The sequence below is a fragment of the Onychomys torridus genome, chromosome 8 (assembly GCF_903995425.1).
Source record: "Onychomys torridus chromosome 8, mOncTor1.1, whole genome shotgun sequence".
NCBI classification, from domain to species: domain Eukaryota; kingdom Metazoa; phylum Chordata; class Mammalia; order Rodentia; family Cricetidae; genus Onychomys; species Onychomys torridus.
This window is the reverse complement of record NC_050450.1, coordinates 92,301,396-92,323,954: the sequence shown is the minus strand read 5'-3', so window position 1 is coordinate 92,323,954 and position 22,559 is coordinate 92,301,396. Positions and strand designations below refer to the sequence as shown.

Below are 22,559 nucleotides of genomic sequence, written 5' to 3'. Positions count from 1 at the left end.
TTCCCTAGAACTGGAGTTACAAATGGTACCATATGGGTACTAGGAATTGAACCTGGATCCTCTAGAAGAGCAGTTTTAACTACTGAACTCTTTCTAGTCCCTCTATAATTTTATATTTTATTACGTATGAGTGCTATTTCCATAAATGTCTAAAACAGTGTTAAAATATTTTTCTATGGTTTGCTCTAAATACACAGTGCTAGAGTATTAATCGATCAAACATCTTTAATTATTTTTTGAGATGACATCGTATAGCTCTGGTTTGTCTGGAACTTGCTATGTAGATCATCCTGCCTCAAACTGCCAGATCTGCCTACCTCTGCCTTCAAGTGCTTGGATTAAATTTGTCTGCCAACACACTCAGCTCTAATTTCTTAAAAATTTTCCAGACTAGCCTTCAAGTTATTATGTTGCTCAGGATGACCTTGAACTCCTGATCATCCTGCCTTACCTAAGCCTCAAGTCCTGTAATTATACTACCATATCTGCAAATATCTCTGAATTCATCAGTGAATAAAATTGGCTGATGAACTTTATGGAAGGGTAAGGCATGGAACTGCTTCCACATTTCCTTGCAGGATGGTTTTCAAGATGTTGCATAAGCTTATGTCCCATCCCTTTGATCCATGAGCCCTATAACATTGATCAGAGGAGTTACCTTAATAGTTATTCTAAATGTGTCATCCTGAGGTTAGTCACAATGTCCCTGAGGCCATTCTAGAAGAGTTTAGAATTCTTTGAGCAAAGACTAATAATAACAACTCTCAATGGATTCTAATTATTTGGACACTAGCTTTTCAGGATCAGTTATCCGTATTAACTTTGTCTCAAAAGAGCAAGGCAACACTTTTGGAAGTAAGGAATGATAAGGACATATGAGAATGGAAAGTTTGGTTCTTGTCTTCAAAGAGTCTTGGGTTTTATTAATTACTACCTCCAGCATAGTAGGAAAGGAAGCATTTGTTAGACATTGTATGTCTAGTACTAGGTATATGTCATGGGCATTTATAAAGGGTTTTTGTTGTTGTTTTATTTTGTTTTTGTTTGTTTGTTTGTTTGTTTGTTTTTTCTTTGAGTTAGGGTCTCTATTTAGCTCGGGCTCTCCTAGAACTGCAGGGTAGCCTTGAACCAATAGAGATCTGCCTGCCTCTGCTTCCTGAATGCTGGGATTAAAAGTGTGTACTACAACCCCTGGTAGGAATTTACATAGTATGGGTAATAATACTGGGGGGTCTTGGAGGCAGGAGTAATTTGCTTTGGGCTAAGATGAAAAAGACTGGAGCAGAGACACAAATTGACTTGGGTCAATAAATAGAATGGGTCAGTTCTAAGGATGAGGGAGCTCAGAGTGGGGATGTTGTATTGGCTATCAGTAAAAAGCTATCTGGCCTTGGCATTGTACAGAAATCAACAGCCATATTAGTCTAGAAATGTCAAACTTAATTTTTCTCCATTTGTACAAGTAGATGGTATTAAATATGTTAAGGTTTTACCTATGTGTATTTTATTTAAAAAAAAAAAAAACAACTCTAAAGTCTCTAAAATAGAAAACAGTAAAGATTTGTCTGCCAGAGATAAAAAGTTCAAAGTGGAAAACAAGGTTGGAAGGGTTGGTTGGAGTGATGTTCTTTTGATTAACTGGCTAGCACATTTGAATTTTATCCCAAGAATGGTAAAGAGTCATTTAAGTGTTAGAATGGTTTAGGTGTTCATAAAGGACTCAGTCAGTGCTATTGTGAGTTGGATCAGTTGGTGGCTCTCTGGTAGTATGGGACTAAAAGTAATATAAGGCAGAGAGGCCATTGCTATAGCCTTATTTCCGATAAGGGCTTTAAATGATATTGGCAGACATATGGAATAAAAGAAAGAATGGTCAAAAGTAAAATAAAATTGCTTTCATAGAATGAAGAAGGAAAAAAAAAAAACGGTCCAGGTATAGTATTGATGTCCTGGAAAATTTTAGAGATGAGATTGGAGACAAGCGCAAATTTGTCATTTACAGATAAAAGAGACACATCAGGTGACTTCCATGCTAAAGATTATTAAAGTTAAGAGTCAGGGCTGTAATAGCAGTCTTAACTCCAATTTAATACTTTTCCTTGATTAAACACACTGGAAACTTGGTGACATAACTGGATTTTGGTTTTAGGAAACTGACAGAATACCGATAGAAATAGGAAACGTGGCAAAAAAAGATGTTGGTGTTTGAGAAGGAAAACTTAAGGATGACATCCAGGGTGAAGGGCTTTTTTGTTGAAGAGTGGTAACTTTGACTTTTATCTTTAGATCTTAGGTTTTTGTCTATGACTTTGAAGCAAGATTTTAACTTAAATTTCCCTATACTCTATGAACAACCAAGAAAGAATGTATTGAGTAAGATTACTATTACTCTGATTACAAAGTCTACTTTCAGCTGGGCAGTGGTGACTTAATGCCTTTAATCTCAGCACTGGTGAGGCAGAGGCATGCAGATCTCTGAGTTCAAGGACAGACTGGTCTACAGAAAGAGTTCCAGGACTGCTGTGGGATGTTCTGTATGTCAAATGTGTTGCTCTGATTGGTTAATAAATAAAACACTGATTGGCCACTAGCCAGGCAGGAAGAATAGTCTGGACAAGCAAAGAAGAGAATTCTGGGAAGTGGAAGGCTGAGGCAGAGAGACATTGCTGGCTGCCGCCATGACAAGCGAGATGTGAGGTACCAGTAAGCCACAAGCCACGTGACAAAGTATAGATTAATAGAAATAGGTTAATATAAGATAGAAAAAGTAGATAACAAGAAGCCTGCCACGGCCATATAGTTTGTAAGCAATATAAGTCTCTGTGTGTTTACTTGGTTGGGTCTGATCAACTGTGGGACTGGCAGGTGAGAGAGATTTGTCCTGACCCTGGGCCAGGCAGGACCAAAAAAACCTCTAGCTACACAGGACAGCCAGGGCTACACAGTAAAACCCTGTCTGGGGAAAAAAACAAAAACAAAAAACCCAAAAACAGAAAAATAAATGAAGAAAGCATTTCTTAGAAAACTCTGTGTGGAATGGGTGGTAGATAGTCAAAGAGCCGCCCTGTGTGACTCTAATAACCTTGGCATTTTAATTGGAACATTGTTAGTTAGAATTAACCTTTGTGTTTGAGATCATTTAGGAGTAATACTTAATGATCATCTTTTCAGATACATCTGGCAAGTTAGCACTCATTATGTTCTATTATCTAAACATGAAAGTTAATGTTTATATTTCACTGAGTTTCTATGGTGAGAGAACCCCCCCCAAGTTTGTGGCTTTTTTTTTTTTTTTTTTTTTTTGCATTCATAATTTTCTTTTTCCAGGCCAAACTGTATCCTACTTTCCATAAACAGTCATGGTTTTTCAGGCAGGACATGGCAGACAGTCATTAACAGAATACAAGAACTTCCAAACTCCCTTCTCGTATAGACTACCAGAATCAGAAAGCCACTATAAAACCCGATGAGTCTTCATTCGATGCTTTGAAAAGGGGGAGAGCTTAGAGTGAGGGCTGTCAGTGCACATTGAGGGTGTTGTTGAACAGCTTTTCACAAGCCGACCCTGACTTTCAGGAAACCAAACGAACTAGATAAATTATCAATCTGAAGATCCACAATCTTTGATAAAAGGAACCACTGCTCTTTTGAGGACACAGTGATACCACTGCAAAGTCCAGATTGCCTGATAGACTGTCAAAACCAATTTTGGGGGTCAGGTTCCAACAGGTGTCTGATTGAAGGGAGTTAAGTCTATGTTGATGGTACAGGGGAGGAAGTCACAACAATGAATTTAGAGTTCCCACACAAGGCATTTTGTGCCACGGTGGCCACATATGTTAACACCAGGACGTCTTTCAAACTGACTGTACAATCACCAGTTCTCAGTTCAGTACACAGGAATTGAAAATGCACACATTTCACTTGGCATTTCCAGCACCTTCAGCTTTTTGTGCCTGGTCTGTTTTGGAGTCTCCATTTTCTGCAGGATTATTCACATCCTTCCTGACATCGGCTGGCTTTCCCTTCTTCCCCTTGAGGACCTTCTCTCCCTTCTATGCAGGGGCCTTTTTAGGCTTGGGCTCTGGCTTTGGAGGAGCAGGTTTAGCAGACAACCTTGCAGATCTTCTCTGTGGCTCATCCTTCACCTTGGCTTTATCTCCTTTAGTATCGCCTTCAGCCTTTCTTTTGGGCATGGCGTTAGTGGGGGACGTTGGTGCTAAACTTGGGGATGCAGAAGTGCATGGGTTTGGTCCATCCAGGGAGCTGCTGCTTCACACTGCTCAGTATTCATAATTCTGATCACAGAAGTTTTTGTTGACAAAATAGGGATCTGTCTCCTTTGTTTCTAAGTTTATATTTTATATTTATGAAAGTTATATAAAGGATGGCATCTAGAGTGAAGGGCTTTTTTTGTTGAAGAATGGTGACTTTGACTTTTTTATGGTAAAGAATCAAATGGTGCTGGTAAATATTTATAGTTTTGCAAGGAGGTGGTGCACACCTTGAATCCCAGCAGTTGGAGGCAGGGGTGGGTGATCCCTGAGTTCTGGCCTATAGAATGAGTTCTAGGGCATCCAAAGGTACACAGAGAAACCTGGTCAAAACAAAACAACTCCTCTCCTCCCTCTAAAAAAAGTATTTATTAAATTCTTAGTCAATTCACCTGAGGAGGATACATTAAACAATAGAGGCAGAGTCGGGATTTTTTAAAAATCTTTTTTAATTTTTAAAACTTGCTCTCCTTGAGTAATGGGATTGATATTATTAAAATTTTATTTTATTTGTATTTTTTATTTTGTGTGGGTGATTGTGTGAATGCCATAATGCATGTGTGTAGGTAGAGGGCAGTTGAAAGGAATTTTCTCTACTTTCCCCTGGGTTCTAGAGAACAGACTCAGTTTATTAGGCTTGGTGGCAAGCACTTTTACCCACTGAGCCATCTCACTGGCGTTAATTTTTTTGAGATAGTGTTTTATGATAGCCCATACTAGCCTTAAACTTGTGATCCTCCTGCCTCTTTTAGTCTTGTGAGGTCTAGGCTAATTGATTCCTGCCATCATGTCTGGTGATTGAGGTTAATTGTCTCAGAGAAAAAAAATTTTTGCCTTTTTTAAAAATATTTATTTTATGTGCCTTGGTATTTTACCTGCATAAATGTCTGTGTGAGGGTGTTGGAGCCTCTCAAACTGGAGTTACAGACAGTTGTGAGCTGCCATGTGGGTGTTGGGAATTGAACCAGGTCCTGTGGAATAGCAGTCAGTGCTCTTAAACTGATGAAGCATCTCTCCAGCCCCACCCTTTAAATTTTTATTTTATCTTTTTTATGTGCGTGGTGTTTTGCCCGAAACATTGTGTTCATATCATTTGTGTACAGTGCCCAAAGAGGCCAGAAGAGAGCATCAGATCTCCTGGAGCTAGAGTTACAGATGCTTCTTAGGCACCATGTGGGTGCTGGGAATTGAACCCAGGTCCTCTTCAAGAACAGACTGTGCCTTTAACCATTGAGCCATCTCTCTACCCCTACCTCCTGTTCCTCCCCCCCCCCCCCCCCAGGGTTTCTTTGGGTTGCCCTGGATGTCTTGGAACTCACTTATTAGTGCAGGCTGGCCTCAAACTCAGAGATCCTCCTGCCTCTGTCTCCTGAGTGCTGGGATTAAAGGTGTGCACCACTACTGGCAATTGAGACTCAATTTTTAAGTGATAGTTTGTTAAAGCAGTGTCGTTAGTTTTTAAAGACAATATAATGCAAAATAAGAGGGACACAGCCTCCTTTAAATGCCATTAAAGTGTTTTAATTTTAGAAACATTTTCTTTGAAAAAAATTTTGTTATTGAGTGTAAAGTGTTATGGAAAATGTAGATTACTCAGATTCTTTACACAGCCTAAAAAAACTAAGATATTTACATAGATCATTGAGGTACCTAGTTAACAAAATAGTTACTGTCACAAAAGAGAAATAGTATGCTGTGAGACTTTCTTAGAAAAGCAGACGTTGGGACATAAGTAATATTTAGCTCTAGAGCGAGAGTTGAGGAAACAAGAGGTGGTGGTGGAAGGAAAGAAGGAAAAGGCTATTCACAAAATTGCAGCAACAAAAACAAAGCTCCCAACGCTTACAGTTGGGCCAGTGTAATAGTGTAGGAGTAAAGAGGCAACCATGGTAGAATAAAACCTACATGAAGGAAGCCCTTGAGTAAATAAATGGATAAGGGAGTGTTTAGCCCACCTGTGAGAAAAGGGACTTTCGATCAGAAATGATTTGGTAGAGTTGGTGAGATGGCTCTGGGTAAAGGCACTTGCTGCCAAACCTGATGACTTTCTTGGATCAGTCCTTGGGACCCACATGGTGGTAGGAGAGATACATAGTTTAAGTTGTCCTTTGACCTCACATATGTACTATGGCCCCAAATGAAATAAAGAATTAATCAATATAATTCAAAAGTTTAAAATATCATGGTTTGACAGTGGGGTTTGAGCTCCTCAACAGCACTAAAGGAACCAGACAGCAAGGACAGTCTCCCAACACTCACTTTGTGACAAGGCTCAGACCTGTTCATTTGATCTTGGACAGTTGTATGAAGTAGACTGTGGCTCAGGGAGAATTTCTTTAAAGGACTTAACATTTAAAAAAAAAAAATCATGGTTTGTCATGGAATTTAGAAAGCTGGTTGGTTGAGTTAGCCGAATTGGCTCTGTAGTGCAAATGCAACCATCTGTAGGTGGACTTTTCTTTTCTCCCTGGCAGTTCCTAAATAATCAACATGGAGACCTAGTATTAACTATAAATGCTTGGCCAATAGCTATGGCTTGTTACTAATTTAATTAACTCTTACATTTAAATTAACCCATATTTTTATATATGCTATGCTATATGGCTTGGTACCTTTTATCAGTATGGCATGTCCATTTTCTGATCTCTGTGTCTTGCTGGTGACTCCAGATTCCACCCTTCTTCCTCCCAGCATTCTCAGTTTGGCTCTCCGGCCTAACCTTTCCTGTTCAGCTATTGGCCAGTCAGCTTTATTAAACGAGTCAGAGCAACATAGATTCACACAGTGTAAGGAATATTCCACAGCCATCTAAGGCTAGTTTTTGTTTGTTTTGCTAAATAGAGCTTTATTGGAACACAGCCATGCAATATTTCTCCCATATATTGTTGGGGGTGTTTTAGACAGATGAATTAGGTGTATTAGTTACTTTTCTCTCTCTCTCTCTCTCTCTCTCTCTCTCTCTCTCTCTCTCTTTTTTTTTTTTTTTAAAGATTACCTGACAAGAAGCAACTTAAGGGAAGAAGGATGTATTTCAGTTTACAGTTTAAAGGAATTGGTCAGTCATATTGCATCCATAATCAGAAAGGGAGGGAAACAATGGATGTTTACACTCAATCTGCTTTCTCTTTGTTCAGTCTGGGGCCTAAGCCCATGCAGTGGCACCACCACACAGTGGGTAGGTTCCCACTTCAATTAACCGAATCATGATAATTCCTCACAGATGTGTGCAGAGGCTTGTCTCCTAGGTGATTTCTATATCTTGTCAAGTTGATAATATTAATGATTATGTTAGGTAATGCTTATAGATGTGAGCATATGAGGATATAAAATATTTTAATTTTTACCCTTGAAATGTGACAAAACTCACTTGTCCTGGAAATTGAAAAGAATGTTGGTTGAGGCTAGAGAGATGGCTCAGTGGTTAAGAGCATTTTACTGCTTTTGCAAAGGATTTGGGTTCTATTAATTATCAGTATCCACATGGTGACTCACAACTATCTGTAACTACAGCACCAGGAGATTGGATACCTTCTTAAGATCTCCTGGGACACCAGGCACACATGGTATGTACACATACATACATTCAAAGCTCCCATACACATAAAATAAATCAAAAAAAAATTTTAAGGATATTGCTTTATGCCCTTCCCTCAGTGCTTTTTAGATTTTGTGTGTGGCATTTATTTATTTTGAGAGAATTGGGTGGGCAGAGTGATATAATACATTTCTTAATTCACTGGATAATTTAATAAAACCATAGAAAACAAAATATTGTAAAAATTCCTGTGAAGGAAATTTTTCTACTTTGCCTGATCAATGGAGAGGAAAGGATCCTGATTAACAGCTTGTGCACTTAATCACCTTATGACCTAGATTAAGCTATACCACATTTAAAAAAAAATTTTTTTTTTTTTTTTTAAATTTAATTTGAGATAGGTCTCTACATAGCCCTGGCTGTCCTGGAACACACTATGTAGAAGATTGGCCTGGAATTTACAGGGCTCCACCTGCCTCCTAAGTGCTGGGATTAAAGCACCATTCTTGCCAGTACCATACTTTTTAATTGAAAATATCTTTCCTATGCAAATAGACATGATATGTGGTTTGACAGCTTATCTTGTTTTCTATGGTTTTTAATGAGGATCAAATGGTCATGAAAACTGAAAGCGTGGTCATATGTGCTATGGAGAAAGTTTCACAATCCTGTGGTCAATGATGCATTTATTCTAGTGTTTTTCACAATCAAGTCTCACAATAATGAGTGCCCTTCTGAGAGGTTTTGTGGAAGCACATTGTATGTTGAAAATCTTTTTATTTCTCAAATAAAGAAAAAAGGAATAAAGAGGGTAATTAATGTGGATGGAACATCTTTTGTTTATTTCACTTAGAGCTTATGTTTTTTTTCTTAGACACATTTTAGATGAAGGTGGAGGTTTTTGGTTTTATTTTTGTGGGTTTTTTTTTTTTTTTTTTTTTTTTTTTGCTATTTTTCTTTTTGATAAGGACTCACTCACTGATAGTCACAATGACCTTGAATTCTTCCTTTTTTTTTCTTTTTTCGAGACAGGGTTTCTCTGTGTAGTTTTGCACCTTTCCTGGAACTCACTATGTAGACCAGGCTGGCCTCAAACTCACAGAGATCCCTCTGCCTCTGCCTCCCGAGTGCTGGGATTAAAGCCATACTCCACCACCGCCTGTCTTTGCTTTGGCCTCTTGACTGCTGAGGTTGCAGATGTATGCTATCTGGCAAGTCTTGTTTGATACTTGGCTCATAACAGAAAGGTTTTCTAAAGCTGATAAGCTGGTTTAGCTTGATCCAGTATACTCTCCTTTTTTTTTTTTTTTGCATAGGCTCTCTATGTAGACCAGGCTAGCCTTGATTCTCTGGAGCTCTGCTGGGGATGTCTTTCTATATGCTGTGAATGCGTGTTGCTCTGATTTGGTTGATAAATAAAATGCTGATCGGCTAGTTGCCAGGCAGGAAGTATAGTATAGATGGAATAAACAAAGACCAGAATTCTGGGAACAGGAATGCTGAGTCAGGAGTTGCCAGCCAGACATAGAAAAAACAAGATGTGAAGGCAGAACTGGGAAAAGGTACCAAGCCATGTGGCTAAGCATAACTAAGAATTATAGGTTAGATTAAACGTAAGAGCTAGTCAGTAATAAGCCTGAGCTAATGGCCGAGCAGTTTTAATTAATACAAGCCTCTGTGTGTTTACTTGTGTCCAAGTGGCTGCATGACTGGCAGTGAGAGAGATTTGTCCTGACCATGGGCCAAGTGAGACACAAGAAAACTTTAACAACAGAGCTCTGCCTTCCTACTTTTTTTTTAAGTTAAAAATTGAACAAAATTATTGTGTAGATGAAAATGGAAAGCTAAATAATAGCTGCTCATTAGCTCCTAAGGAAATTTTTGTTTTAACAGCACAAAAGCATTCTTTAGAGAGATAGTCTATTTAGTTCTTTTCAAAGTTATTTAAACAACTGTGTGCGAGTGTATATGTATACATGTTGTGCACATAGAGACTAGAGGTTGACAGTGATGTCTTCTTCCATTGTTTCTCTACCTTACCTTTTTTTTTTTTTTTTTTTTTTTCTCCTTTTTTTTTCCACTGAAGTTGGAGCTCAGTGAGTGATTGGCTAGAAAGTCTGGCTAACAAGGCCCAGGGAACCTTGTTATACCTTCTTTCCTCCTTGGTATTATAATCATGAGCTCTGCTCTGCCTGGCTTTTGACAGGTGCTAAGGATTCTGACTGAGATCCTCATGCTTTCTTGGTTAAGGACCTTATTTCTCAGAGCCCCTTTTCAAAATTTTAGATAAAAAATTTGAGGAATTTACTATCATTTCCAGATACTGCATTAACAAATTGGTTATGTAAGAAAAGAAAATTGTGGTGCTGAAGAGATAGTTCCACAGTTAAGAGCACTTTCTACTCTTGCAGAGGACCTGGATTCAGTTGCCAGTGGGTCACAACCATCAGTAACTCTAATTTCAGGGAATCTAACACCTTCTTACTTCTTACTTCCAGGATAAGCTAATCTAGAAGTTTCTGAAATATTTCCTAATAGCAGAATTTCTGTTTGAACTCTCTTCTGTTGGATAACCTGAGTTTAAGGGTGGAGATTCCTTTTTAACAAGACTTACTAATTTTTTTGAAATTTTTTGAAAATTCCATATATGCATACAGTGTGTATTTTGATCACATTGACCTTCTAACTCCTCTCCACCTCCTCTTCCCAGATCTACCTCCACCCTTAATGTGATTATTCTTTATCTCAAGACCTCTACTGGATTTAAATATATTGTTTCACTTTGTATACGTTCATATTTGGTAATTAAAGGAAATTTTAGTTCAGAAACAAGAAAAACCATTTTTTTCACATTAAAATAGTTTGTATTTAGAGTTAAGTCTTCTAAAGAGAACTGTAGGTACTTTAATAGCTGCATACATTGTCTAGTTTTACAAACATGAAAAAGCAGTTAGTGATCTTGAAGCACTGTGAATTTTTAGGAATCCTTAACACTGAGCTCAGACTTCAGTTTGGCGACAAAAACCATTACCCGATGAGCCACCTGACCAGCCCCCAACCCTGCTCTTTTCTTAAAGATTAATTCCTTTTGTGGTCTACCTGGCCAGGTTATTATTTCGTTGAACATTTGTATGTCAAAAAGTGTTGAGTCATTGTTAGTTAAGAAAATAGGTATGTTGCTAGTGATCAGTGATGTTGAGTCATTGTTAGTAAGAAAATAGTGAGGTATGTTGTTAGTGACCTGGGTTATTATATTTGTGTTTTAATTTTACATATCAGCCATGGGTTCCCCTGTCCTCCCCCCTCCCACCCCCACTTTTCCTCCCAGCCCTTCCCCTCTATTCCCATCTCCTCCAGGGCCAAGACTCCCCTGGGGATTCAGCTCAACCTGGTAGATTCAGTACAGGCAGGATCCAGACAGCCAGCTCATGCACTAAGGACAGGTCCAGGTCCCACTGCCTGGGTGCCTCCCAAACAGTTCATATACAGATGTACTTTCAGTGTTTGCATGTACCTGGGAGTCATACAGTAATTTATGTTTAACTTTTAGAAGCTGCCTGATTTCTTTAACTGTTCTGTCATTGTACATTCTGATTAGCTGTGAATGAGGGTTCCAGCTCTGCACACCCTTTTTCCGTACTTATTTGCTGTCTCCCATGCTAGTGGATATGAAGTGGCTAGCTTGGGATTTAGGTTCTCTAATGATGAATTATGTTGATAAGATTCTAAGCAATTTTTGCTTTATGTTTTCTTTCAGGAAAATTGTACTTTAATTAATATTCTTCACTTATATGGATCTGATCCACTTTGTGTTTGTTGAATATGCATTAAAAGTATTTTCTTCTGCAAATGTTTCAGAGTAGAAATAAATGTTAATGTAACTGTGGAAGTGTATGTTTTAAAATTTGGGGTGGTTGTATAGGAGCTATATATTTTGAGGAAACATCAACAGAATTGCCTATTCACTAGGACTATCTCAAAATGAAGGAGAAATGTTTTTTATGTTACTCTTATAAATTGCATTATGGAATCGTGTGTGTGTGTGTGTGTGTGTGTGTGTGTGTGTGTGTGTGTGTTCAATTCAAGGCCATACCTTTCTTGCTTAAGCTGATTTACTTAAGTAACTAATGGGAAAATTTTACCTGAATGCTTTTTAAAATTTGAGTCCATTTTTGTTGTGTTTTGGACAATGTTTTCTAAGAATCCATTCTGTTAGAGAGTTAGTTCCCAGAGTCAAAGGAATGTTTTTTACAGGACGGGAAAAGAAAGGAAACTTACAGTCCCTATTCCAGGTATTATGGTTTTAATTTTTAAGTGGTGGAGGATATGTGCATGAGGTCCGAGGACAACTTTGTGAAGTTAGTTCTCTTACCCTTTAGGGATCAAGCTCAGGTTATGAGGTTTGTATGCTAAGCATTTTACCCACTGAGCCATCTCAATATCCCTGGCATTGTGTTTGTTTATATACCTTAAACATACACATTTTTACATGTGGAAAAATATGTGCTAGATATCATAAATGACTTAGGAAGGCTACACAGTTTATTAATTTGCTGAAAACAAGAGCTAGAATCAGATTTGTATTGCTTGAAAGCCAGGATTTCTCTGGTTCTCTTATATTCAGTAGTAAACAGTTCCTTGTGTGTTTGGGGTATGCACCTGTAGAAGTGTGAGTGACATAATTGGTGAACAGTGAGGGGAAAATTATTGTAAACTATAAAATGAGTTAACTTCAACTCGAGGGAGTAAGGAATTTTTAATTGAATGAGAAGTGTTTTATTTGGTATGGTTATGTAAAACATTAATCATTTATACATTTCTTTGCTTGTGAATACATTTGAGACTTAGTTCCAAAAATGTGGCCAGAGCCGAATGAATAAGAGCAATGCAGTTGTCACTTGGCATCCCTAGAGGATTGGGTCCAGGACACCACCTTACACCCCAAATCTGAGGATACTCAAGTCTATAGAGTGTATGTATGTCTAGTGTGTATGTCCATCTTACAATTCAAGTAAAAAGTCGTGTCTGGATAATACCTAATGCCATATAAGTAGGAAGTTATGTTACTTGTAAGTTAGTAAGTAGTTATGCTGCATTACTTAGGCAGTAATGACAAAGTATGTTTTATGTTCAGCACATTCATGATTCCTTTTTCCCTGGACATATTAATTTTAAATTGTATTTATTTAGAGTTTAAGATAAAACCAGTGGGGTGAAGTGAAAATTGCAGTACTCACCAGGAAAAGGGTTGGAGGAAATGTCATGCCTTAGCCATGAACTAGACATCATTTATTAAGAAATAAAAAAAGGCCTAATAAGAGTAGAAGTGGGCTAGTAAAATGAAGAAGGATTCCCTCAGAGCCTTTCCTGAATATCTGCTGTTGAATATGTTGAGTCTGTGAATGCAGAAGCCATGAGATCAAAGTGGGGCCTTGTGTGCTTGTGTGGTGACTTACTTTATTAAGAATGGTGTTTTCATTTACTGCTTTCTTTTCTTTTTCTTGTTTTTTTATTTTAGCTGAGGATCGAACCCAGGGCCTTGCACTTGCTAGGCAAGCGCTCTACCACTGAGCTAAATCCCCAACATTGTCAAAATTTTCTAAGACAGGAAAGTGAAAGCTACATTCAGATTAGGTCACATTGGAGATAAGTGATAATACTTTCTGTATCAAGGAGAGGGTTGAGCTGGCCAGTTTTTTTTTCCCCAAATAAATATTTAGTGCCAGCTATCTGTAATGATTTGTGCTATAAGGTTTCACTGAAAATGCCAGATGAGATAACATAAGAAGTTAAATGTAAATTGGGTGGAAGTGGCATATACCTGTAATCCGGGCACTGGGTAGGCAGAGGCAGGAGGATCTCTGAGTTCTAGGCCTGTTTGGTCTACAGAGCAAGTTACAGGATAGCCAGGGCCAAACAGAGAAACTCTGCCTTGAAAACCTCCCCCTCCCCCCAAAAAAAAAAGAAAAAGAAAAAATGGAAATTTATTGTTTAGGATTGTTTTGACTATTTGAGGGTATTGGGGGCAGGTAGGGGGTTAATTAGTACAGTACAAAGAAGGCCAAAAAGTAAAACTAGTAAAATCATACCCAGAAGAGGGGGAGTCAGTTATAGTAGTCACCCCTGTAAAGATTGGAGGATTTTGAGTTGGAGAATAGCCTGACCTATAGTGAGAACTTGCCTTTAAAATATCCAGAATTTTGGGGTGAGGGCAGTGGGAAAGGCCAGGAAGAAATGAGGAAATCTAATGTTTGTTATATTTGTTACCATTGAGGAATTTTTGCTTTTGTTTTTTTGAGGCAGAGTTTCTCTGTGTAACAACCCTAGCTGTCCTCACTCTGTAGACCAGGCTGGCCTCAAACTCACAGAGATCCGCCTGCCTCTGCCTCCCAAGTGCTGGGATTAAAGGTGTGCACCACTACTTCCCGGCTACTTGTTATTTCTTAAGTGGATTGCACACATGTAGGAGTCATGACAACTCTGTACAGTGAGGTTTTTTTTTTTTTTTCCACCTTCATGTGGATCCTGGAGGTTGAACTCTTGATTGTCAGGTTTGCAGAACAAGTGATTCTACCAGCTGAAATCATCTAACCAGTTCAGGGAATAATTTTCAATGTGAGTTGTTGATAACGTCAGATTGCTCCGTTTTGTGGACCATGTCATTCCTTGACATTTATAGGGAAAATACTTATATTTTACCAGAAAAGGAGAGATAGACAGACAGACCTGGTTATTTTCTCTGCTACCAAGAATTAGTACCAAGAGTAGTGAACTAGTATATATAAATTTAAGCCACGTGGTAATGTGGAAAAAACTTTGCCAGCTTTCAGGAAAAAAAAAAATATCACTTTCAATTAAAGAAAGGCACATTTTCAGAAGTAGTTAATACTTCTTTGTATAGAATATCTAGATTATGGGCTGTGGGAGCTCATATAAGCGCTTGCCTAGTGTTCGTTAAGACACTAGGTTCCAAGGGCTGGAGAGATGGCTCAGCTTACCATCTCTGTTCCAAGAGTATCTTACAGTAGTAGCTTGTGATTGTGTAGTGATGAAATTAGCATAGTGAAGTTGGTGCAGTTGAGCAATGCCTTGGATTATAGCAGAGCCCTAGAACTGAGAAGTCTTGGTGCTTTCAGTCCTGTTGCTCACAGCAGTCATTCTGTGAAGGGTTTGGGTCGTATACTTGATCAGCTTGAATTTTGGCTTAGCCAGTTGATGATTTAATGGACTTTGGTAAATTCTGAACCTAAGATTTTCATTTATTCAATGGGGCATAGTGGAGCTGTTGTGAAAACCCTCCAAGAAAAAAAAGTGGCCAGCCTAGTAGCTGTTAACATTTCTTAAATGTTTATTTTGTAACTAAACCTTGGTAATTAATCATGTGCTTTTACACATGGTATAAATATACCTGTGTATCTTGAAATTTCATTATTGATCAATGGTCAAGAGAGAAAGGACAAAAACTGGAATATTATTTCATACTTTCTATGTAAAAATTTACTTGGCTGAAGGTAGATTTAGCTGTGCAGTAAGTAGTAAAGCACCAAGGCATCTTGGATTGACTCTTAAAATTGCTGCTCTCTATAATAACAATTCAAAAATGCAAGGCCAGGGAAAGAATGTGGGTGAGATAACTGTGGTAGTGTCATTATTACTAAAATTATTTTCTTTCATACATTTTTTTGTCATAGCTGTTCAAGTATTTTGATCATAAGCCACGTTTGCCACCATACCTGACTGCCAAGTCCTGTTATTTATGTTCCAGAATGCCTACTCACTTTACTGTGAAAAGGTTTTTACCTAAATCATCTATTTTATTGACATAAGTTGATAGTTCTTGTATGCACATTGGATAACTTGAAAGCATTTAAGAAAAAATTTGATATTACCTCCAGTTAAAATCTGATCTATTGACTAACTTAAGGTCAGTCTTCAGCATCCTTGTTTTAAATTTTACTTTACTTTTTATTATACGTATGAGTGTTTTGCCTGCCTGCATTCATGTTTACCACCTACAAGCCTGGTGCTCAAGGAGGCCAGAAAAGGGCTTTGCATCCTCTGGAACTGGAATCTAACCTGGAAGAGCAGCCAGTGCTCTTAACAACTAGACCAACTCTCCAGGGAGGCCCCATTACCCCACATTCTTGTTTTAAAAAACTTACTTCATGCTGGGGAGATAGCTTAATCGAGTGCTTGCTTTGTACATATGAGTCTGGATCCCCAGAAACCATGTAATCCTAGCAGTGACTGGACGGGATATAGAGACAGATCCCTGAAGCTCACTGGCCAGCTAGCTTAGTTTTCTGGCTGAAGTTAATGGACCAAGAAAAGCTGGCAGAGTCCTGAGAAACACACTCAAAGTTGTCCTCTGACCTCCACTTGTGCATTGTTTAGATCACTGAGATCCAAGGGTCTCTAGTTGTTTTTGGTAATCTAGGTTTGTACGTTCGAGTAATTGTGTCAGGGATTGCAGAGATAGTGTAGTTGGTTGAATGTTTGGTATTTAAATATGAGGACATGAGTTTGGTTTCTAGAAACCATTGTGGGGAATAAAAAGTTTGGTATGCTCGTCTGCACTTGTAATTCTATCACCGCATGGGGAGACAAAGGCAGATGGATCTGTCAAATCCAGCCAGACAGACTAGATTAATCAGCAAGTTCCGTGACAGTGAGAGACCTAGGATCAAAAAACAAGGACCTGGGTGATGCACACCCATTAATCGCAGCACTCTGTTGCAGAGGCAGAGGGGATCGCTATGAGGCCAGCCTGTTCTACAGAGCTAGTTCTAGGATAGCCAAGGCTACACAAAGAAACCCTGTGTCAAAAAACAGACAAAAAAGTTAGAAGCCAGGCATGGTAGCACATGTGCACCTTTATTCCTAGCACTCAGGAGGCAGAGGCAGGAGGATTTTTGAGTTCCAAGTGAGTAACAAGGTGAGTGGCACCTGAGAAATGGCATATTAAGTTGGTCTCCGGCTCTGTGTATATAAACATAAGAATGTACACATTAACATAAACTGTCTCAAAAAAATATGCATGTGCCACATATACTCTGCCAGATGTAGAGAATATTGTAATCTTGTTTGAAATCACTGTTGGTTAAATTGTGTGATTTCTCTTCGTAAATGAGCAGTTTTTAAAATTATTTACTTTTATGTGTTTGTGTGTTTTACTTGCACTTAGGTCTGTGTACCACATGTACAATATTTTCAAAGTCCAGAAGGCATGTTCAGTCTCCTGAAGCTGGAGTTACTGACAACTGTGGGCTGCCATATAGTGCTGGCAATCAAACCCAGGTCTTTAGACCGTGCAGCCAGTGCTCTCGAACATGGAACCATCTCTCCAGCTCCATAAATGAGCAGTTTTACATGCATGTATTCCATTCCATTTTCAAGCATGTGGTGCTTTAAAATGAATTTTTGAGTTCAGGGAAATGTGTGGTGGTTAGAGTGAAGAGTCCCCACTAGGCTTAGCTACTTGAACATTTACCTTCGTTTAAACTTGTGGATGTTTATCGTCATGTTTTGTCTTCCCCAGAAGTGTTTAATTTCCACACCCAACAATCTTAATGTTTTCTTACCAAAATAAGTGCACTGTTTTAGGTCTGTTGGGAACTGTTTATTCATTGAACTAGAACATATTGCATAATCTGTGTCCAAGGACTTACTTACCTGTGTTAACCAAGGCTCCTGCTTATGTGGTGGTTAGAAACATTCTTGTAAATGAGACAGAAGTCAAGGTCATCGTGTGTGGCCTTCCTCATATCTTGTTTTATTCCACCGATGAATGTTGTCAACTCTTCCCTTCAAATTACATTCTGAATAAAGATGGCACTGTGCAGTTTGGCTTCTCTCGCCCTATTTTAACTTTTTATCTTTTGCCTGGGCCATCTCCGCCTTCTATAGCTCTCTGATGTTCTTGATTATCTACATTCACTAACATTCATATGATCTCCAAATGTAAATAATAACATATTGTACCCCTGCTCAAATTTCCTTTCTGTCATAACCTAAAATTAAGCTCTACAAAGTACCTACAGGATCCTTTTGCTATATAGTCTTACCTCTTATCACTTGTCTCACTGGGCTCAAACTGATCATCTACTCAGTAAGATGAGTGTATCCTTCCCTGTTCATTTGCTCCAGATCTGTTATTATTTATTCAGTTCTTTACCCTTGTTCAAGTTTCTACCAATTTCAATTTGAAAGAAAAAGAAGATCCAGCTTTAAATGACAAACCTCATTCTCTCCTGTTACCTATTTCATTTTCCTTTGCAGCACTCACTAGAAACACTTACTTTCAATATATGCACACACAGTTTGGGACCTTTTAGTCTCTTTCCTTCTCTGGAATGTAAATCTGTTGTTAGGGGGATTGCCTTGTTCGTCACCCTAACAAAAATACTTTGAAACATAATCATTCAAAAAGTGCTTTAATTTCCTGATGAAAATTGTAGTTACCATGAATTTAGGAAACCACAAATTAAGGGTCCTAAGAGAAGGCCTATCAGTAAACTTTACTTTGGTCTGTCAGTGTGGCCAGACCATATAAGCACATGGAAGCAAGTGTGTTTCCTAAAGATACTGATGCAGGTAGGAACCATAGCAAATAGGAACTTGGTAGGCCATGTTAAGACTCAGGAAAGGAAGTCTTCAGTATCTCTGAAGCAGTTGCTATGTTCTGGTCTAAGAATGTCTGTACAGAATGGGACTCTCTTAGGTGCTTCACAAGCAGCTGACTTGGGAAGTTGAGAATTAACAGAATGTGTGTTGAATTACTAGCCTTTGACTTTTAAAGACTGTTGCCATTTTGAAGGTAATGAACATAGATTTTTCCAGGCCATTTGCGATTTTCTGTTTTCCTCTCACTTTTGAACCATGGAACCTGTTTCCATTTTTGGAAAAGGAAAATTCTTTAGATAATTAAGTTAGGCTTCTGTTCAGAAAAACATCTGAGCTGTGATTGGATACCTGCCTTAATGAGGGGTGAACATGACCTTTTGAACTCACTTGCAGGAAAAGGGATATCTGGAAGAAGATGCTTTGTTAAATATATTTATCTGCTTCCATAATGCTACCACATTGTCTGATTTCTGAATAGGTCCACTTAAGTAGACTGACTAGAAGTAGTTAAAAATTAACTCAGGTAAAAGTGTTTGCTGCACAGTATTGGTGACCTGATTTCAATCCCTGAAACCTATGACATAGAGAACCTGACAGTTGTCATGTGGCCTTCACATGTGCACTCACACTTTTACTCTTATTACCCCCACAATAATAAATTAAAAATTAAGACATGTTATCTGAAATTCCTGTCGTGTCCCTGTTCTTTTATTAGCGTCATAATTATTTTATTAGAATATATACCAGATACATCCTCACATTTTTTCCTACTTATCAAAGCAACTAAATACCCAGGGTGGGTTACTCAACTGTTTTGTAAAGGACTGTGGAAGGGAAGACTCAAGTAAACTCATGAAGTTGAGAAATTATATTACCGTTATTAAAGTATTTTAAGATTTTAAACTCCCTTTTATTTGCTCCAGTAGTCTACTGATAGTACTCCTTGATACTCAGAATCCAATACGGAGAGCAGATTTTAGCAAGTAGACTGACAGCTAAACCTGAGCCTCAGTTCCTACTCACACTGCCTTCGATAATGTGTTTGTTGAGGTAGTTGCATTTCTAGTAAGAGTAAATATCGCCAGGCAGTGCTGGCACACGCCTGTAATCCCAACAGTCGGGAGGCAGAGCCAGGCGGATCTCAGTGAGTTAGAGGCCAGTCTGGTCTACAGAGTGAGATCCAGGACAGGCACCAAAACTACACACAGAAACCTTGTCTTGAAAAACAAAACAAAAAACAAACAAACAAACAAACAAAAAACTCCAGAAAACAGGCCCGGCAGTGGTGGTGCACACCTTTAATCCCAGGATTTGGGAGGCAGATGCAGGCGGATTTTTGTGAGTTCGAGGCCAGCATGGTTTCCAAAGCTACACAGAGAAACCCTGTCTCAAAAAACAAAACAAACAAACCCCAGAAAACAAACAAAAAAAAGACAGTAAATATGCTAATGTTATGTTTATTTTGTTAAGTTAGAAAGAATAGAAAATAATGTATGTCAAGTACTAGGTTCTACAGGCTTTACTGAGTAAGTAGTATCCACTTTTAGTATTGCTAATACCAATGTGAAGTATATTCCTCTCTTGCCACCTCTTGTGGTGTTTTAAAGCCTGAGAACTGAAATGGATAGTGGTAGCAAGCATTTGTTATGGAAAACAACCATATGGATCTGAAACATTGATACTATCATTTTAGCTACTTTGTTGTTACTCTTTCCAGGCAGGCCTCTTGCTGTGTGTTTCAGACTGACCTCAAACTCATGATCTTCCCAAGTGCTAGATTTACAGATGTGTGTTTCTATGTCCAGGTATGTTGATTGGTTTGGGTTTTTTTAGTTGTTAGGTGACTGCCTTGGAGCAGATGGTGAAGGTCAAGGACAGCTAGTGGGAGTGTGTTCTCCCCTTTAACCATGTGGGCTCTGGAGCTCACACTCAGATCTTCTGGCTTGCCAACAAGTACTTGTACTACTGAAGCCACTTTTTCTTTAAACCGTTTTTTCCTTGTAATATAGAGCATTCATACAAGCAGAGTTAGGCTCACTGGTGGCACATGCCTTTAATCCTAGTGTTTGGAGGCAGTGGCTGGAATATCTCTGAGTTCTCAGAGGCCAGCCTGGTCTACATAGCAAATTCCAGGCCCACCAGGAATATGCAGTAAGCCCATATGTAAGTAAAAACAAAGAAGGACTATTAACTTTGATACCAGGGACCACCCTTCTGACCCTTTTTCTCAACCATAAAAGTTGGTTTTGTTGAATTAGGAGCCAGAGTCTTGAGACATGAAGGTGTCTTGTGACCAGAGAAGAGAGGCACACATTCCTCCCACCCTAATCAAGGCATTAGCAATTGGTGCCCCTGTAGACAGATGTTTTTAGTGGGAACGCTGTCATTTTCATGAGATGAAGTTGCGTGATTAGGATAAATAATTTATTTTGTATTTTGTAGATGTAACCCGCTTGTTAAATAAGAAACACAGAACCAATTGCAGAGTTAAAAGCCACGAGGTCAGAGCAAGAGCGGAAAACCTTACCCTTCACTGCTTCTGCTGTCCTTCCTCTCCCCAGAGACCTACTTCTGTGTGTCCTGTCTTTTTTATAGACTTTATGTTCTATTTTCTCATTGGTTGTAAACCCAGCCACATGACCTCCTCCTCACCGCCTGTCTGTACAGACCTCCAGGTCTTCTGAGGTTGGTATTGAGATTAAAGGCGTGTGTCTGCCATGCTGGCTGTGTCCTTGAACACACAGAGATCCGCCTAGCTCTGCCTCCCAAGTGCTGGGATTAAAGGCGTGCACCACTACCACCCAGTTTCTTCTCTGGCTTGCTCTGACCTCAAGGCAACTTTATTAACATATAAATAAAATCACATTTCAATACAAATAAAATATCACTATAGTATTTATTTCTAAATAATCTGTGGTTGATATGGACCTTCCACATACAGTTTTTCTTAGCAAGTTAATTTTATAGCACTTGTGTTAAAAACATGAATGTGACATATTTTATGTGGTGGATACCTGCTTAAGTATTTTTTATAAAATCTGCCTGTAAGCAAAGACTAGCCTTATATTCTTATATTCTCAGTTCCCCATCAATTCTCAGTTATGTCATCCTAAAAAAAAAATCATTATTTATTAATCTTTAATTAATTCAGCAATTCAACAAGTAATTGCTGCCTATTTTTGAAGGTCAGACATCCATTTGCTGCAGAAAACAGCATATAACTATTGCCCCTATTTTCTTGTGGGAGAGTTTTTCAATAACAACTTAATAGTCACGAATTGTGATAAGCACTATGGGAAAAATAAACCAGAAAAGAGGGATGTACAGAGGGTAGAACCATAGGCAGTATAGTGATAAGTGGGGTTACTCAAGCCTAACTATGAACATACTGTTTGTATAAAACTGTACAACCACAGAGACACAGAAGAGGAGAGAGCAGGTACCAATACCTTCGATAGAGTCTGCATTAGTCTCAGCAAGTGAGGGAATGATGCTCAAATAAGTGAAGGGGAACTATGAAGGTAAAGTCAGAGATAAAGGGAGGCTGAGACAGTTTGTATATAAACTGGTATGCTATTGGTTTTTAGGACTGTAGGTCTTACTCCTAATGCTGTGACCCTTTAATACAGTTCCTCGTGTTGTGGTGACATGAAGTTATTTTTGTTGATACTTCATAACTTATGAATTGTAGTGTAAATATTTGTGTTTTCTGATGTGTTAGTCAACCTGAGGTTGCGACCCACAGGTTAAGGTATGGAAAGAAAGTGTCCTCCTTGAACTGATCTAGTTTGAAAGGAGTGCTTCACTGCCATGGACAGGAACAGGGGAATGAGGATTGGGGGCTGTTGTAGTATTCTAGTTAGAAAACGCTGACTTGGGCCAGGGAGGTGATGATAGAGGTTACCTGAATTAACATCACAATTAGCTTGCTGTATTTTGACAAAGCATCTTAGGAAGGATTTGATGATAGGCTGGATATATGAATTTTTAAAAAAGACTTTCTGATCTCAGAAAGTAGGTAGAAGATGTGTCTACTAAGGTGGAAAGACTGGGATTTGTTGGTGGGGCAGGAGAGTTCATATTCCTACGATAAAGATGTATATCATCTATGACAACCTTACCACAGC

The 22,559-nt window shown here is 38.6% G+C and overlaps 1 protein-coding gene and 1 pseudogene across 8 annotated transcripts in view; one reads left to right on the top strand and one right to left on the bottom strand.

The window, feature by feature from the left end:
* Positions 1-22,559, top strand: part of Kansl1 (KAT8 regulatory NSL complex subunit 1) — a 138,079-nt gene that overhangs the window by 53,212 nt on the left and 62,308 nt on the right. The gene's annotated exons all lie outside the window — the stretch shown is intronic.
* On the bottom strand, positions 3,921-4,196 carry LOC118588845 (annotated as a pseudogene).